The sequence below is a fragment of the Sminthopsis crassicaudata genome, chromosome 3, assembly GCF_048593235.1.
Source record: "Sminthopsis crassicaudata isolate SCR6 chromosome 3, ASM4859323v1, whole genome shotgun sequence".
Taxonomy (NCBI): Eukaryota; Metazoa; Chordata; class Mammalia; order Dasyuromorphia; family Dasyuridae; genus Sminthopsis; species Sminthopsis crassicaudata.
This window is the reverse complement of record NC_133619.1, coordinates 186,632,956-186,651,073: the sequence shown is the minus strand read 5'-3', so window position 1 is coordinate 186,651,073 and position 18,118 is coordinate 186,632,956.

Sequence of the window (18,118 nt, the reverse complement as noted above, 5' to 3'; positions counted from 1 at the left end):
TAACATATCATAATGGGACTTAATCTATTTGATTTCTTTGCAAGGGAGAAAAAGCAAAACACAACTCTAATTTACCCCACAATCCAGAAAATTATTTTAAAAAGCCCCTTACATTGGGTTGGAAGAATTCTATTTTATTCATAGATTAATAAAAATCGTTCTTCAATTTGGAACTATACTCAAAGGGCAATCAAACTGTGTATATCTTTTGATCCAGCAACACCACTACTATGTCTCTATCTCAAAGAGATCATTAAAAAAAAAGGGGGGGGTGAGAAGAGGATATATGTGTATAAAAATACTTATAGCATCTCTTTATGTGGTGGCAAAGAACTGAAAATTGAGGGAAGCAATGTAGAAGTACTCATGCAGCTAGTTAAGTATAGCAAAAGACTCTTAAACTCTGGAGTTTATCTATGGGGTCATTTAACTGAATGAGGCAATGATGAAAAATCTGGCAATAGTAAAAAGTTTCTTAATGGGCAACAATCACAAATTAATTAAAAATCAAACGCATAATGAATGCAAGGAGTTTCGGATAGTGCTTCCCCGTGTTGCATCATGTGACTTCCCTGAAGCCTTGGTTCTGAAAGCAAAACATGCCTGTCATCCTCACTCCATGAAATACCAATGATTGTTGCCAGAAACACCTCAGCTTTGTGTATGTTATGAATTGCAGTGTTTTTACTATACATACAAAGTTTTCCATTCTTCCCCCCCCCCCCCCCGAGGCTGGGATTAAGTGACTTGCCCAGGGTCACACAGCTAAGAAGTGTTAAGTGTCTGAGACCACATTTGAACTCGGGTCCTCCTGAATTCAAGGCTGGTGCTCTATCCACTGTGCCACCTAGCTGCCCCCACAGTTTTCCATTCTTTCAGAAACATAATAGTTAAATTATGGAAAATACAGACTTTTAATAGTTTCCTACCATCATGCCTCAGCATGTAAGCATTAAATTGTATGTCTTTGAATTTTTCACAAGTGAATGTTTACAATGGAAAAGTTGCATTGAAGTCTGGACAGTGCAAAAGCAATGATGGTTGAGAACTGCATGATCCATAAAGAGGCACATGTAGCTCCCCAAAAAAATCCCTAGTTAAATGTTATGTTTCTCAATATTATCAAAACCATTAACTTCATTAAAAACTGTGCTTTTAAATAGTCTTTTGCTTTCAAACCTTTGCAAAGACATGGATGCCAATTACAAAAGCTTATTACTTATATAGAGGTATGGTGGCTCTCAAGATGGCAAAGGTTAAACGGATTATTGAAATCAAAAGATAATGTTATATTTTTGCCTGAGCAGAAATAAGATTTTGTCAGTTTTTTTCATAATAACTTAAGGCTTTGAAAACTGTGTTGTTAGTCAGATATTTTAAAAAAAACTTAATGATTCAAACATGTTGCTTCAAGGAAAAGTTTGTAAGATTTATGTTAAAAGATAAAAATTGAAAGTTTCACTAAAAATGTTAATATATGGAAGAATAGGGTGGAAAATGGTTATTTTATAATTGGAAATAACTTTCCCAAAGATTTAATAGTAAGAGTTATAATTGATCACTTGAAGTACCTGGAGACACAGGTTCAAAAATATTTCCCTTCAAATTTTGATCCTAAAAAACTAAGGTGGGTTCATAAACTATACTTAATTGAAATAAAAACATCAGTCATCTGCAATTAAAAGTTTAAATCAAATGGCTCCAAACATACTTCTGCTATTTTATATAACATATTCAACTCTGAAAAAAAAAAATGATGGAGATGCTCTACATCCTGCAGTATTAAATATTTCACCAAGATTTAATTATGTAAAAATAAACAAGCACATCCATCTCATTAGTATGCAATTTTTATCTTTAATACATGGTAAAAATTATATGTATATCAAAGAACTGTTTTAAAATAAATTTCTTTCTGATATATTATCAGTAAATGTTTGATTTGTATACCTATTTTACATACTTGAGGTCACATAAAAATTGAAGTGAAAAGGGGTCATGAATGGAAAAAGTTTAAAAGCTCTAGTATAGCAGATAGAATATCAAGACTGAAGTCAGTAAGACTCATATTCCTGAATTCAAATCTGACTTCAGACATTTACCAGTTTTGTGACCTTGATTAAGGCACTTAACCCTGTTTGCCTCAGTTTCTTCATCTATAAAATGAGCTGGAAAAGGAAATAGTGAAGTACTCTAGTATTTTAGCCAAGGAATAAAAAAAAACTTTTTTACTATTCTGTGCTGTTAAAATGTGAGGCCTTTCTTTGTATCTGCAGTGCTTAGCACAGCACCTGGCATATAGTAAGTGCTTTGATTGATTAATTGCCTTTTCTAGCTTTGTTTCATATTACTTCTCTTCATGTGCTTTCTATACCAGTAGAATTATGATGATGATGATGATGATGATGATGATGATGATGATGATGTGCTGGATTATTTACCAACTCTGATTTATCACCCGTTCTATATCGCTGTTTCATTGCTCATATTGTTTTTCATGCTTGCAAAAGTTTTTCTTAACATTTATTTTTGACTGTTAAAATCTCTTCCTTCTGGGCTCAATTCAAGTACCATATTGTCCATAAAGCCCTTCTTGATTTTCCCCAGCTAAAAGTGGTTTCTCCCTCTTCAAACTTCTAGTACCATTTTGAGTTTTTTCTTTACACTTAATCAATTATGCAAATTATTTTTTGAACCCCTGATAATTAATTACTAAATAAAGCTAAAACAGCAATAAGCAGCACATACTGAATCAGTTAAAAGCAAATACTAACTGAAATAAAATGGCAAACAGTCCATTTGATACACTAGGAATTCCTCACTGCTAGTTCTCATCCTGCATTCTTCTATTCTTATATCCTTCCTCATTCTCTTTTTCCCTACCATCCACGTCTGGTATGAACTCCATAATTTTATCTCTGTTAAAATCATTCCTTTGCTTAAAGATTTAGGTCATACGCTGCCTCCTAACTGAAGCCTGCCCTGTTCTAAAACAACAATCTTGTCCCCTGCAAGTGAAAGTGATTCTTCAAGCCTAGAGTTTTTCATAGAACATTGCACAGACTATTTTTTTAATGCTTACCTCACTTTTCCTCATACCATAACTGTTGTTAGTGTATCTGTCTTTTGCTCCTATTAGAGTATGAGCTCTTTGAGAATCTGACCTAAGTTATCTTTGTATTATTACTAGCCCCTATAAATATTTGTTGAATTAACATGAATCCATCATCCCTTATCTTTCCTCTTAACTTCTTATTTTGATATTTATAGCATCTCTATATTTTCCAACACCCATCCCTATAATTATCTTTGAATCTCTCAATATTGTTTGTCTTTCATCTTCAGAGACAACCAAGAACATCATTATGTTGGAGTAAAATAGTGGATAATGACTGATGTCTTGACTTGCTCATGAATTGGATTTAAGTGAGGCAGAGTTGCACAAAATAACCTAATAATTGTGAATTTACCAATGATGAATTCTACACTACCAAGTCTAAGGAATACTGGGAGGTAAAATTTGCCTCATAGATTCTTTTTATTAATCATGCTCTATGTATCATATACAGACATCAGTATAGACATGAATCCATAGGCTTTATTTCTGGTTTTCTTCTTGAATTTTTTTAGGGGAGAGAGGTTGGTTTGGATCTGTGATTTCATAGGTACAGGGAAATCCATGTTGGAAAACTTCTACCAAAAACTCTATAATTGTATTCTAAAATATTGTCTGGTGTCACTGAAAGGATATGTCCATCATTACAACTCTTGTTGACTGTTCTTTATTCTTGAAGATGACCATGTCATGAAGATGACATCAAAGAGGTGATGCCATGGCATGCAGATGAATTGGTTTTAAGTGACAAAAGACTGTGCAAAGTCATATGCCTCATTTTCTCCTTTGGAGCCATTTGGGTTGCATTTTGAATACCAAATTGTTTCCCTCTTTCTATCACAGTGCTGAATTAGAGAAGGTCAACACTGGACATAGATATATATAGAATTATACAATATATAACTGATATATCAGTTCTTCCTTTAAAGGTGGATAGCATTTTCCTTCATAAGGCCTTCATAATTTGAATATTTGTATTACTTAGAATAACTTAATCATTCACAGTTACTCTTCAAACAATATTTGTTACTTTATACAATGTTCTCTAGCTTCTGTTCATTTTATTCTTCATTATTTCATACAAGTCTTTCCATGTTTTTCTAAAATTAACCTGCCTGTCATTTCTTACAACACTGTAGAATTCCATCCCAATTACATACTACAACATTCTCAGACATTCCCCAGTTCTTTACCATCACAAAAAGAACTGTTTTAAATATTTTAGAACATATAGGTTTCTTTTTCTTTTCCCTGATCACTCTGGGAAACTAACCCATGTAGTATTATTGCTGGATCAAAGGATACACCCAGTTTTATAACTATTTGAACATAATTCCAGATTGCTCCTTAAATTAGTTACACCAAGAATATATTAATTTCACAAATTTTCCACATTTGTCATTTCCTCCTTCTATCATTTTAGCCAGTCTGATACATATGAGCTAACACTGTTTTAGTTTGCATTTTTAATCAATATTGATTAAAGCATTTTAGAGTATTTTTTTTTTTCACTTGACTATAGATGGCTTCATGTTCTTCCAAAGACTGTCTCTACATAGCCTTTGACATTTACTAATTGGGGAATGAATCATATTCTTATAAATTTGACTCATTTCCTAAATATTTAAGGTATAAGGCCTTTATATAAGAAACTGTCTATAAAATTTTTTTTATTAATTTTATAATTATAAATTTTTTGACAGTACATATGCATGAGTATTTTTTTTTTTTCACACCTTAGCCCTTGTATTCATTTTTCCAAATTTTCCCCTCCCTCCCTCCACTCCCCTAGATGACAGGCAATCCCATACATATTAAATGTGTTACAGTATAACCTAGATACAATATATGTGTGTAAAACCAAATTTCTTGTTGCACAGTAAGAATTGGATTCTGAAGGTATAAGTAACCTGGGTAGAAAGACAATAGTGCAAACATATAAAAGTTTTTTTTTAATCGATTTTGACTTTCCTTCTAATCTTAGCAACATTGGTTTTATTTGTACAAAACCTTTTTAGTTTAATGTAATCAAAATTATACATTTTATATACCACAGTGATCTCTATCATGCTTATTTATACATTTTTCTGCTATCCAGTATAATTTACTTGTATTTTTACCCTTTCTGTTTAGGACACATCTGCATTTTGACCTCATTTTGGTAAATGGTGTAAGATCTTGGCCTACACCTATTTTCAGCCAGAATGCTTTCCAGTTTTCCCAGAAATTTTTTATCAAATAGTGAGTTCTTATCCCCAAATCTTTAAATTTACTATAATGTTTGAGTATTCTATACCTGCTCTATTCCTTTTTTCCACCATTTTATTTCTTTGCCAATACCAGATAATTTTAATAATTATTGCTTTATAATACAATTTAGGAACCAGTACTGCTAGATCTAGCTCCTTCTTTTATATTTTTCTTATTGATGTCTCTGATATTCTTGACCTCTTGTTCTTCTAAAATGAATTTTGTTATTATTTTTCAATGAAATATTTTTTAATAGTTTAATTGGGATGACACTGAATAAGGAGATTTGGGTAGAATTGTCATTTTTATTATATGGGCTCAGCTATGAATGATTGATATTTCTGCAATTTAAAATTTGACTTTATTTATATGAAGAGCATTTTATGATCATGTTCATGTAACTTCTGGGTTTGTCTTGGCAGGCATACTCCCAAGTATTTTATGTTGTCTATGGTTATTTTAAATGAAATATCTCTTACTATCTTCTTGTAGAGTTTTGTTGGCGTTATATAGAAATATTGATGGTTTCATGTTATATTCTGCTATTTTGCTAAAATTATTGTTTTAAACATTTTTGATTGAATTTCTGGAATAGTCTAAGTATACTATCACATCATCTGCAAAAGAAAATAGTTTTATTTCCTCATTGTACATTCTCCATTCCTCCAATTTCCTATTCTTCTATTGCTAGCATTTCTGGTAAAATATTGAATAATTTTGGTGATAAGAAGCATCCTTATTTTACTCCTGATCCTACTAGGAAAGTTTCTAGCTTATCCTTTTTACAGTTAATACTTGATGATGGTTATACATAAAGGCTTTTTAGCATTTTAGAGGAAAAATAACTTACATCCATGTTTTCAAATATTATGACTGAATATTGTATTTTGTCAAAAACGTTTTCTCATCTATTAATATAATCATATGATTTTTGTTGCTTTTGCTATTAATATGATAAGTTATGTTGATAATTTTTCTTATATTGAACCAGCCCTGTATTCCTGGTATAAATCCCATTTGGTCACAATGTCTATAGTCTTTGTGGTATACTTAAGTAGTGTTTTATTTAGAATTTTTACATCCATATTATTTTTTTATTTTTTTAAAAAATTAATAATTTTTATTTACCAGATATATGCATGGGTAATTTTACAACATTAACAATTGCCAAACCCCTTGTTCCATTTTTTTCCCCTCCCTCCCCCCCAGATGGCAGGTTGACCAAAACATGTCAAATATTACATCCATATTATTAATGAAATTAGTACATAACTTGATGCTTTTGCTCATTCTGGTTTTAGTATCAGTACTATATATATATTTTTTCTATTTCTTTTTTTCACAAAAAGAGTTCAGTAGGATTCCTTCTTTGCCTATTATTCCACATAATTTATTTAATATTTAAATGTTTGGTAGGATTCACTTGTAAGTCCACCTGGTCCTGATGTTTTTTCCCTTAAGAAGTTTATTTATGGCCTATTCAATTTATTTTCCTAAAATAGATTTATTTAGATAACCTATTACTTTTTCTGCTAATCCATGCAGTTTATATTTTTATAAGTTTTCTTCCATTAACTTAAATTTATTGGTATATAATTGGGCAAAATAATATCTAATAATTACTTTAATTTCATCTTCATTTTTGGCTTATTTATCCATTTCATTTTTTATATTAATCATTTGGTTTTCTTTTCTCTTTTTAAAAAATTATGTTAATTAAAGACAAAATTTTAAATTAATTAATTAAATTTTAAATTAAATTAATTTTTAAATTAAATTAATTAATTAAAATTTTAAATTAATTAATTAAAGACATTAAATTAGTTAATTAAAGACAAAATTTTTGTTTATTCAATGGGTTTTCTTATATTTAATTTAACTAATCTTACCCTTAATTTTCAGGATTTTCAATTTGTTGTTTAATTTGTTATTGTAAATTAGATCTTTTTCTAGCTTTTTAAAAATTCCACATTAGGGGCAGCTAAGCAGCATCCACACCAGTGGATAGAGCACCAGCCCTGAAGTCAGGAAGACCTGAGTTCAAATGTGGTCTCAGATACTTAACACTTCCTAGCTGTGTGACCCTGGGCAAGTCATTTAACCCAATTGCCTCGGGGGAAAATTGCACATCCAATTCATTGATATGTTCTTTCTCTATTTTAAAAATCAAAATATATTTTATTTATTTTTCTATTGGTTTGTTCTCTGAGCTACTCACCTTTTTTTTTTTTTTTTTTTTGAGGCTGGGGTTAAGTGACTTGTCCGGGGTCACACAGCTAGGAAGTGTTAAGGTCTGAGACCAGATTTGAATTCGGGTCCTCCTGAATTCAAGGCTGGTGCTCTATCCACTGTGCCACCTAGCTGCCCCTAAATAACTTACTCTTAAAGATGAGTAGGTCAAGGGGGCAGCTAGATGACAGCTAGGTGGCGCACCAGCCTTGAATTCAGGAAGACCCGAATTCAAATCTGGTCTCAGACACTTCCTAGCTGTGTGACCCTGGGCAAGTCACTTAACCCCAGCCTCAAAAAAAAAAAAAAAAAAAAAAAAAGTAAGTTATTTAGACTCCAGTTAATTTTAGCAATATTTCCATAGCCCTTTATTGAATGTAATTTTATTGCATTATGAATCTGAAAAGGATTAATTTAATATTTCTGCTTTTCTGCATTTGACTATAAGGTTTTTAATGCCATGATATATGATTAGTTTTTGTAGAAGTGGAATATTCCTTTTTATTCCCATTCTATTTTCTCCAGACATCTATCCTATCTTGTTTATCTAAAATTTTATTAATCCCCTTGATTTCTTTCTTATTTATTTTCTGATTAGATTTATCTACTTCCAAGAAGGGATTATAGTTTTTATTATCTATTTCCATTAGTAATTCATTTAACTTTTCCTTTATAAGTTTTGATTCTATAGCTTTTGATACATATATGTTATATACATATATATTTAATATTGATATTATTTCATTATCTGATACCTTTTTAACATGATTACTATACCTGCCTTTTTTTTTTTTACATAAGCTCAAGCTTAATAAATTTTATTCTAGTACTTTATTTTTATATGTTTTTCTCATTTTTAAAACTTTCTTTTAAACAGCATATTGAAAGGTTCAGGTTTTTAAAAGTATAATTACTATATTTCCTCCATCCTATTTTCCCCCACTGATTCTCTTTCCCTTTCTCATTTTACCCTACTTTTCCCTCAAAATTTCCTTCTGCTTACTGTCTTCCTTCTAAGATGCATGCTGTTCTATGAGTCCCTCACTCATTCCTTCTGTCCCTCCCTCCCTTTGCCCTCAATTTCTTAATCCTTACACCTTTCTAAAAGTCTCTCCTTGCTCTTTTGTAATTTGACTTCTGATGCCATAATTTAAGTCAAACTAGCTACTCAAATCTCTTAATAAATCTAATTGCCTCATTCTTCTTGAGGTAACGTTTAACACTATTGACAGTCTTCTCTTCCTGGACGTTCTCTACTCGTTCATCTTTTTTTCTCTCTCTTGATTTTCCTCCTACCTACCTGACTACCCCTTCTCAGTCTTTTTTATGGGTCACCAGGATTCTGTCTATATATTCTAGTCCCTTTCTTTTCCTCACTTTCTGTCTTTGTCTCTGTCTCTGTCCTCTTTCAAATTTCACCATTAGTTATCACTTTAAATTTTAAAATAGAGAAAGAGCATATCAATGAATTAGATGTGCTAGGAAAAAAAAAAAAAAACAACTAATATACAATCTCCAATTAAACAAAAAATTTAAAATCCCGAAGGAAGAGAAATTTGGAACACAAGGTTTTGCAAGGGTGACGTTGAAAGCTGTCTTTGCATATATTTTGGGGAAAAAAAAAAACTTATTTAAAAAATAAAATAAAATTACCCTTTTCCTCACATACACCATCTTTTTCTCTACTTCCCATGCAAATTTCTCTCAATATAATTGATTTCAACTTGTTAAGAACAAAATATCTGATTAAGAAAATTACCTTACAGCAAAACAACTGTTTGGACATGTATACATATATTGTATTTAATTTATACTCTAACATATTTAACATGTATTGGTCAATCTGCCATGGGGGGAGGGGAGGAAGGAGGGGAAAAATTAGAACAAAAGGTTTAGCAATTGTCAATGTTGTAAAATTACCCATGCATATATCTGGTAAATAAAAACTATTAAAATATTTTGAAAAAAGAAAAAGAAAATTATCTTAATATGTGAATGACTGATATTAATATGTTGACTATTATAGAAGAATTTGCATATTCTTAAAAGTACTATATTATAACAAATGGTAGAATATCAGTGGGGAGATTTCTGACTAAAGGGTCTTTCCCAGAACTCCTCTAATTACACTTCATAGTAGACTACAGATAGCTATGTAGATTGGCTTTTAAGTTTTATATTTTAAATATGTAAAAATTTGTATTGCAAATCATTAAATTAATAGTAAACCTTAGAGATTAATTGAAATATAATTAGTATAATAAGCATTATTACATTATTTCACAACATAATTGCATTACAATTATATATGTATATCTTCCTGTGATCTTAGGGCTGCATGTCAATTTTTAAAGTTTCATGTGTAGTCCTGAAAGCAAGAGTGAATGAAATTGCCATTATAAATTATATTGACACTGAGATTAAGAGTAATGTCATATCTACTGAAAGATCTAACACAATGTACAAGATGACTAAATGCTGAGATAAAATCTTGGCTCTACTATTTAGTGGTTTTGTAACAGTAGACCAATTACTTTACATTTAGGCTTTAGTTCCTCAAAAATAGAGATTACATAGATGCAATTAGATGCATTAAAACCTTCATTTCACCTTTAAATCTATGATTTTGTGATACTATAACTATATGAGAGTCTGTTATCTAGACAGGTATATTTAATCAAATAAATAAACAAAGTATTACATTGTCAAAAAAAAAATTGTGACTGTCCAGTACATTGATGAATTCTGACTTCTGTCTCAGTGATGCTAGCTTCTTTTAATCGGTGGTTTCTAAACCTTATATAAAGGTTCCCCCTACACAAAATATATTGAATATAGTGGTGTGAAATTAATACAAATATTCTGGAAAGCAATTTAGAGTTATGTGAAGAAAGTTTATCCCTCCTCTCCCAAATTGAAATGCCTTCCATACTTATGATAAAATTTAATTAAATAAACTTCAAAATTCAACTGAATGAAATTTAAGATGATTAGCTAAGAAATGACTAATATATTTTATGAAGTTTATTATAATTTTCATAATATACAAACTTTTAACTTATAATAAAATAGCATAATAAATGCAGGTGTTAGATAAAATCGTTTTGCTTTTGTATTTTAGCTGAATATAAAAATCTTAAAATTATAACTATCAAAATATTATCAATATGATGTATAAGCTTATTTTGAACTGAAAGTTTCTCAAGTGTTATATCATTGATATTGTTAATCATAATTATTTTTCATTTAGGAAATTAATTTTTTTAATTTATTTTTTATTAATTTTATAATTATAACATTTTTTGACAGTACATATGCATAGGTAATTTTTTTTTACAACATTATCCCTTGTACTCCTTTTTGTTCCGAATTTTTCCCCTCCTTCCCTCCACCTTCTCTCCTAGATGGCAGGCATTCCCATACATATTAAATATCTTATAGTATATCCTAGGTACAATATATATGTATAGAACCGAATTTTGTTGTTGTTGTTGTTGCAAAGGAAGAATTGGATTCGGAAGGTAAAAATAACCTGGGGAGAAAAGCAAAAAATGCTAACAGCTTACACTCATTTCCCAGTGTTCCTTCTCTGGGTGTAGCTGATTCTGTCCACCATTGATCAATTGGAATTGGATTAGCTCTTCTCTATGTTGAAGATATCCACTTCCATCAGAATACATCCTCATACAGTATCATTGTTGAAGTGTATAATGATCTCCTAGTTCTGCTCATTTCACTCAGCATCAGTTGATGTAAGTCTCTCCAAGCCTCTCTGTATTCATCTTGTTGGTCATTTCTTACAGAACAATAATATTCCATAACCTTCATATACCATAATTTACCCAACCATTCTCCAATTGATGGGCATCCATTCATTTTCCAGTTTCTAGCCACTACAAAAAGGGCTGCCACAAACATTTTGGCACAAAGAGGTCCCTTTCCCTTCTTTAGTATTTCCTTGGGAATTAAGCCCAGTAGTAGCACTGCTGGGTCAAAGGGTATGCACATTTTGATAACTTTTGGGGCATAATTCCAGATTGCTCTCCAGAATGGTTGGATTCTTTCACAACTCCACCAACAATGCATCAGTGTCGCAGTTTTTCCACATCCCCTCCAACATTCATCATTATTTGTTCTTATCATCTTAGCCAATCTGACAGGTGTGTAGTGGTATCTCAGAGTTGTCTTAATTTGCATTTCTCTGATCAATAGTGATTTGGAACACTGTTTCATATGAGTGGAAATAGTTTAATTTCATCATCTGAAAATTGTCTGTTCATATCCTTTGACCATTTATCAATTGGAGATTTATTTAATTTATAATTTAATTTATAAATTAAAGTCAATTATTTGTATATTTTGGAGATGAAGCCTTTATCAGAACCTTTAATTGTAAAAATGTTTTCCCAATTTGTTACTTCCCTTCTATCAGGCAAACTAAAGTGGTTGTCATCCCTTTGCCTTAAGAGCAGATCTCAACCTTTAAAAAAATGAGGAAAAAAGCCAATAGGACTCTGACCATAGACAGCTTTTATGGAGAAAGAGAAAAACAGACCTAAAATACTGAAGAATCTAAAGGCAAATCATCTCCAGATAAGCCCCAAAGGGTCACATGTGTTGGTCCCCATTTTACAACTCTCTTGGAAGAATTCAAAAAGGATCTTAAAAGAGAGTTAGAAGAATAAAGGGAAAAGGAAATAAAAACTTTACAAGAGTCTGGAAAAGAAAAAACAGAAATTATCTGAAGAAAACTCCTTAAAAATAGATTTGATCAAATGGAAAAACCATATAATTCCTTAAAAATAGATATGAAAGAGAAACCAATTAATTGAAAAACAGAATATGTGAAATGGGAAAAAAATGCAATGGACAAAACACCTTATTTAAAAGTTCAACTGGCCAACTGCAAAAGGAAATAAAAAAGCTAACTAAAGAAAATATTTCACTAAAAATTGCAATTGAACAAATGGAAGTGAATGATTTAATGAGACTACAAGAATCAGTCAATCACAACCAAAAAAGAAAAAATAGAAAAAAATGTAAAATACCTCATTGGAAACACAACTGACCTGGAAAATAAATCCAGAAAAAAAGAGCCTAGACATCATCTTTCAGGAAATCATCAAGAAAAACTGCCCAGATATTCTAGACCCAGAAGGTAAAATAGCCATTGAAAGAATTCATTTATCACCTCCTGAAAAAGATCCCAAAAGGAAAACTCCAAGGAACATTGCAGATAAATTTCAGAATTATCAAATCAAAGAGAAAACAGTTCAAATATTGAGGTGCCACAATCAGGATTACTCAGGACCTAGCAGCTTCCATTTTAAAGGATGGAAGGGCAAGGAATCTGATATTCTGAAAGGCAAAGGAACTTGGATTACAGCCAAGAATCAACTATCCAGCAAAATTGAACATCATCTTTCAGGGGAAAAGATGAACTTTCAATGAACTAGGTGAGTGTCATTTATTTCTGATAAAAAGACCAGAGCTGGATAGAAAATTTGATCTTCAAATACAGAACTCAAGAAAAAACATAAAAAGGTAAAAAGGAAAGAAAAAATAACTTTATTTTAAAAGTTAAAAAACTTATATCCCTATATGGGAAGATATATTTAATTCTTGAGATCTGTATCTCTGTCATGGGTATACTTAGAGGGTAAAGTTATAATTTGATTTTATTGTGATAATATAAAAAAAGAAACTAAAGGAGGAAAGGTGATTATACTAGAAGAAGAGGAAAATGGAGTTAAAATGGGGTAAATTACATCTCATGAAGAGGCAAAAAAGACCTATTACAATTGAAGAAAAAAAGGGAGGGGGATGAGCATTGTGTGAATCTTACTCTCAGTAGATTTGGCTCAAAGAGAGACTATAAATAGTTCTTTGGTCACAAATTCCTTCCTCCTCCACAAGTCTAAGAGGTAAACTATCCTATGTTCCTCTAATTTATTTATATTCTCGTTCTTTATGCCTAAATCATGGACCCATTTTGATCTTATCTTGGTGTACGGTTTTAAGTGTGGGTCCATGCCTACTTTCTGCCATACTAATTTCCAGTTTTCCCAGCAGTTTTTGTCAAATAATGAATTCTTTTCCCAAAAGTTGGGATCTTTGAGTTTGTCAAAGACTAGATTGTTATAGTTATTGACTATTTTGTCCTATGAACCTAACCTATTGCACTGATCAACTAATCTATTTCTTAGCCAATACCAAATGGTTTTGGTTACCACTGCTTTATAATATAGTTTTAGATCAGGTACAATTAGGCCGCCTTCATTTAATTTTTTTTTTTTTATTAGTTCCCTTGAAATTCTTGACCTTTTGTGCTTACATGTAAATTTTGTTATTATTTTTCCTAGGTCATTAAAATAGTTTCTTGGGAATTTGATTGTTATAGCACTAAATAAATACATTAGTTTAGAGAGTATTGTCATCTTTATTATATTTGCTCGGCCTATCCAAGAGTACTTAATATTTTTCCAATTATTTAAATCTGACTTTATTTTTGTGGAAAGTGTTCTGTAATTTTGCTCATATAATTCCTGACTTTCTTTTTGTAGATAGATCCCTAAGTATTTTATGCTATCGACATTTGTTTTGAATGGAATTTCTCTTTGTATCTCTTGTTGTTGGATTTTGTTGGTGATGTATAAAAATGCTGAGGATTTAACTTTGTTAAAGTTGTGAATTATTTCTAATAGCTTTTTAGTAGGATCTCTAGGGTTCTTTAAGTATACCAATGGATTCTTTCAGTGAAAATTTTACTCTCTGGTCTAGAATATCAGGACAATTTTTTTTTTTATTTCTTTTCCAAGTTCCAAAGGAACTTTTCAGGTTCTTTTTTGATTGTTGCTTTCAGTTAGTCTAATAGTTCTTAAAGTATCTCTCTTGGATCTATTTTCCAGCTCAGTTGTTTTTCCAATGAGGCATTTTACATTTTCTTCCATTTTTTAATTTTTAAAATTGTGTTTGACTGATTTGACTTGATGTTTCAGTCATTATTTTCACTTGTCCAATTCTAATTTTTAATGATGTTTTTCTTTTTTTTTTAATAAGTTTTTTAACCTTCTTTTCCATTTGACCAATTCTATTTTTAAAGGAGTTGTTTTCTTCAGTGGATTTTTTTTTTTTATTTATTCAATTCTATTTCTTAAGTCATTGTCTTCTTCAGTCAATTTTTGTGCTTCCAGCTGTTGACTCTTTTTTTCATAATTCTCCTGTATAACTGTCTCTTCTTTTCCCAATTTTTGTTAAACCTTTCTTACTTGATTTTTAAAATTGTTTTTGAGTCTTCCAAGAGAACCTTTTGAGATTGATACCAATTTATATTTCCCCTTGAGACTTCACATGTAGGTATTTTGCTACTGCTGTCCTTTTCTGAGGTTGTGTTCTGATCTTCATAGTTGCCATAGTAGCTTTCTTTGATCAAAGATATTTTGGGGGGGGTTGCTTATTTTTTGCTTATGAGGCACAAGGAACTCTGTCCTAAGCTTCTTTTACTGGGGGACAGGGGCCTCATCTCTGTCTTTTTGCTCTGGGACCAAAGATACTAGTAGCTTATCCACTAAGTTGATTTTATAAGTCATATGTGTTCTGCCAGGTTCCAGAGCTTACAATTTAACTTCACAGGAGCTGGATGACTTACATCTAGCCTGTTGAGTCCAGATTGAGGAACCACAACTGCTGATATATGCTATGGCTAAAATTATCCTGCTAGATTGCCTACAATGAGCCTGCACTGGGCCCAGCTCCCCTTTTACACAAGTGAGACAGAACTATCTTGATATCTTAAGCTGGAAAATTGTTTCACTGCATCTCTTTGTGTCTTCTATAACTCCAGAATCCATTTAGAGACTGATCTCTATTTTAGATATGAGAATAAGAGAAAAAAAAAGACTTGCTTAGAATCATACAGTAGGTAAATATTAGAGCTAGAAATTTGAACTAGAACTTCTGAATCTGATTTTTTTTCTGAGGCAATTAGAGTTAAGTGACTTGCCCAAAGTCACACAGCTAGTATCTGAGTCCAGATTCTAACTCAGGTACTCCTTACTTTAGGATCAATTCTCTATATTCACTGTACCACTTAGCTGCCCCCAGATCTGCTGACTCTTAAGACAGTTTGGGGATTTTTTCCCCATGGCACCAGAGTTCTATCTTGGACTAGAAATCAGCATAGACTCAATCCCATATAATACTAATAACACATAATATTAGAAGTTGGGGCATTTTATATGATCATACCCTTGATCATGCCATCACTCAAATGCACCACCTCTGTATTCAAGAATTTCCAAATCCCCTCATCCAATTATAAACTATAAATTTTTCACCTCTCCTTTTATGTTTCATTACCAAAATCTGTTCTTCCACATTGTACACTAAACACTCAACCTTTCCCAAACCATTTCCCCTGAACTAGGCATTTTCTCTTGTTTTCCCCATTTTGAATTTTTGATGAACCAATTCAATTCTAAACTCTACTCTTCTTTCCCGAGCCCCTAATCCTCTTATCATGTCACTAATTACAATCTTCAGCCTTCCATCACTTCCATTGTTTGCAGACTTTGATCTTATACACATGTTGCTGAACAACAGAAAAAAATCATGTTATTATATTTTGACTGAGTCCATCACAAGCTTTTGTTACAAACCTCAATTGAATCTTCATTGCCACTAAGCAACCTTACTATAACTCCCTCTTCAATTCATTATTCCACTGGACATCCCTTCTTAAATTTCCCATGGTTTCTATTTCTTCCAAATAAGAACTTTACCTTATACATATTTTTTGAAAATGGTATTTTTCTCCTTTTTTTTATAAAGCTTTATATTTTCAAAACATATTCATAGTTTTCAACATTAACCCTTGAAAAACTTTGAGTTCCAAATTTTTTTCTCCTTCCTTTCCTCCCACCTATTCCCTATATACACCAGGTAATCCAATATTTGTTAAACACGCGCAATTTTTCTATACATATTCCCACAATTATCATGCTGTACAAGAAAAATAAGATCAAAAAGGCAAAAAAAGAGAAACAAAAGAAAATTCAAGCTAAAAAACAACAAGAAGAAAGTGAAAATACTATGTTGTAATCCACACTTAGTTCCCACAATCCTCCCTTTGGGTACAGATGACTTTCTCCATCACAAGACCATTGGAACTGTCTGCCTTATATTTTACAGAAACAAAAATTGAAACCCCTCACCATGAACTCCATTTTCTCCCTCTTTCTTATCTCATATTACTCATATGTCTCCTACTATACGCCTGTGACATGAAGAAGTAGTCTTACTTCTTACCAAGGTTAACTGCTCTATTTGCTGAAGTAATCCCAATTGCATGTCATCTCTTACAACTTATTTCCCCCTCTGTCATACAACTCTATTACTTTTTTTTTCATTCTTCCCTTGTTTACTAGCTCCTTTTCTATTGCCTAACAAACATGCTCGAACATAAACAAACAAAACAAAAACAAACAAATAAATTAAAAAAAAAAAAAAACAAACCCTCAATTCTTCCATCCCACTGTATCTCTTCTACCTTTTGTGGCTAAATTTTTTTTGATTCTTCCTCAAAAACCCCAAATATTCAAACACACCCAAATATTTAAATCTACAATAAATGCCTCCACTTTCTTTCCTCACAATCTCTTCTTTTTGTATAGTTTTTTCAATTACATATAAAAATATTTCTTCAAAATTTATTTCTTATAATATTTTGAATGCTGAACTTTTTCTCTCCTTCTCTCCCTCCTTTACAATTCCCCATTAACACTAAGACCACAAGCAGTCTGATATAGACTATATACATACACACTCTCTTCTTTAACACCCCATGATCCATCTTCCAATCTGTTCTCTCCAAAGTTATCAATAATTTCTTAATTGCAAAATCCAATGGCCTTTCTCAATCCTTAATTTCCTTGACTTCTAAATGGTCTTTGGCACTGTTTATCACTCTCCCTCTCTCTAAATTTTATGGAAGATCACTAAATTCTGGTTCTCCTCCTATTTATTTGATTGTTTCTTCTCAGTCTCCCTAATTGGATCCTAATACACATCACTATGGGAGTCCACAGAGCTCTGTCCTTGGCCCTTTTCTCTCTATATATTACTTCACTTGATGATGCCATCAGTTCCCTTGGATTTAATTAGTATCTCTATGAAGATTATTCTCAGTTTACATATCCTTTCCTTTCTGACCTTTGTGATGAACTTCAACCTCATTTTTCCAATTACTTTTTAAGATATCTTGAACTGAATGTCCAGTAGATGTCTTAAACTCAATATAGCCAAAACCAAACCCCTTATCTTTCCTCTAATCCCAACCTACTCCCCCACCCTTCCCCCCCCACACTACCTGTCCTATCATTGTTCCTCAAGTTTCCAACCTAGATATCATCTTCAACTCCTTACTATTGCTCACCTCCACACTCAATAAAGTCGTTGATTCTTTATTATCTTCAGGATTAAATACAAAATGCTGTGTCATTCAAAATTCTTCATAACTTAGCCTTC